We start from the raw sequence: 2,500 nt of genomic DNA, 5'->3' as shown, positions 1-2,500 counted from the left end.
GCCCAAGGCTTGTGAGCAAGGCTTGTATGCATGGCTTGTGTGCAAGGCTAGCGTCCAAGGCTTGTGCGCATGGCTTGTGCGCAAGGCTTGTGTCCAAGGCTTTTGTGCAAGGCTCGTGCGCAAGGCTAGTGTGCAAGGCTTGTGCGCATTGGCAGGTAGCCCACCAGCATGCACGATCCAAATGCCACTCACGCGACAACACGGTGCCAAGCCGGGCATGGTGTGCACTCAAAACCAATCAACGGACAGAGGTCATGCGTCATGGGGGGGATCTAGCAAGGCCATGGGGAAGGTCATGGAGGACCTTGGAAGCAAGCGCAAGACGAGAGCGAATCGAACAAGGGGCCAGGACGGGGCCTTGTGCCCATGGTCTTCGCAAGACAGCGTCCAAGGCACCCGAAAGCCCAAGGGAACCCAAACCCGGCCGACACTTGCAATCGCACATGCTCTCTGCAACACACCATCAATGCCGCCCAACGGGGCCAGCACGAGCAGTCCTCCGCGGTCCCCTGGCCCTGCGCACGTTTGTCTTCGAAACCGAGCATCAATGCCACAGAAAGTGCCGGGGCGCCAGCTGGAGCCATCATCCGCGTTGCCATGGCTCGCTTGGCCTTGGCTTGCCAGGCCCCGACACGAGCAATCGCGCATTTTCTTTGCAACCGACCATCAATGCCGCCCAACGGGGCCAGCACGAGCAGTCATCCGCGGTCCCCTGGCCCTGCGCACGTTTGTCTTTGAAACCGAGCATCAATGCCACAGAAAGTGCCGGGGCGCCAGCTGGAGCCATCATCCGACGTGCCATGGCTCTGGTCCCATGGTCTTCGCAACCGAGCATTCGTGACACCCGCGGGGCCAGGACACCAACCCTTCCGACACGAGCATTCGCGCATGTTCTTTGGCCACACAACGGCGCCAGCACGAGCAAAATCATCCGCGGTGCGGTGGCCTTGCACGGCCTTTTGTCTTTGGAACCAACCATCAGTGCCACGGGAAGTGCCGGAGTCCCGGCATCCGCGGTGCCAAGTCATTGCGCCCTTGGTCTCTGCAGCGGGGCATGCCGGGCACTCCCAACCATTGCAAGCAAGCAAGCAAGCAAGAAAGAAAGTAAGTAAGTAAGTAAGTATTACATATAGGGGCGGGACATGCGGGGAGATCTGCGAAACGTGCATTACGGGGCACACGCGTACCTACCGGGGCATACCGACCCCTATTGGGGCACACGTGTGCATATCGGGGCATACCGGGCCTATCGGGGCACACGCGTACATACCGGGGCATACCGAGCCCTACTGGGGCACACGTGCGCATATCGGGGCGTACCAAGCCTATCGGGGCATACGCATGTATCCCAAGGCATACCGAGTCTATCCGGGCATACGCGTTCATACCGGGGCGTAACGGGCCTATCGGGGCATACTTGGGCATATCCGGGCAAAAAATGCCCAAAACTTGCGCAACCTTGGCAACCGTGGTCCATTCCTCTCTATATGCCTAGCCTTGCCAACCGTGGTCCATTCCTCACTATATGCCATGGCCTTGTGCCCATGGTCTTCCCAAGACAGCGTCCAAGGCCCCCGGAAGGCCAAGGGAGCCCAACCCAGCAATGCCCTGCTATGGCAAGCCAAGGCCAAGCATTCCGGTGCCTATCCGGGCAAAAATGCGATTCCTCTCTATATGCCTAGCCTTGGCAACCGTGGTCCATTCCCCACCATATGCCATGGCCTTGTGCCCATGGTCTTCCCAAGACAGTGTCCAAGGCGCCCGGAAGGCCAAGGGAGCCCAACCCAGCAATGCCCTGCTTTGGCAAGCCAAGGCCAAGCATTCCGGTGCCTAACCTTGGCAACCGTGGTCCTTTCCTCACCATATGCCATGGCCTTGTGCCCATGGTCTTCGCAAGACATCGTCCAAGGCGCCCAAAAGGCCAAGGGAGCCCAACCCAGCAATGCCCTGCTAGGGCAAGCCAAGGCCAAGCATTCCGGTGCCTAACCTTGGCAACCGTGGTCCTTTCCTCACCATATGCCATGGCCTTGTGCCCATGGTCTTCGCAAGACATCGTCCAAGGCGCCCAAAAGGCCAAGGGAGCCCAACCCAGCAATGCCTTGCTAGGACAAGCCAAGGCCAAGCATTCCGGTGCCTATCCGGGCAAAAACGCCCAAAGCATGCCCATTCCTTAGCCTATCCAGGCAAAACGCCCAAAATCTGCACATTCTAGTGCCTATCCGGGCAAAAACGCCCACCAGCATGCCACCCTCCTATAGGGTTTGCGCAACCAACCAGCCTAACCACCAGTGGCAACCAAAGGTGCTGTTAGCGACGACTTCTGAAGACGCAACGAGACGCGACGTGTTTGCGCCCAGACGCGACGAGACGATGCGGGATCTGCGCCCAAGAATGCCTAGACCCGTCGACTTGATGCGGGATCAGCTCGCCCAAGCATGCCTAGTGTGCAAGGACTGTGTGCAAGGCTAGTGTCCAAGGCTAGTGCCCAAGGCTTGTGTGC

The sequence above is a fragment of the Tasmannia lanceolata genome, unplaced genomic scaffold, assembly GCF_043159265.1.
Source record: "Tasmannia lanceolata isolate RefF3 unplaced genomic scaffold, GAP_Taslan_0.1 ptg000303l, whole genome shotgun sequence".
Classification (NCBI taxonomy): Eukaryota; Viridiplantae; Streptophyta; class Magnoliopsida; order Canellales; family Winteraceae; genus Tasmannia; species Tasmannia lanceolata.
The sequence above is the reverse complement of the archived record's forward strand: the minus strand, read 5'-3'. Positions refer to the sequence as shown.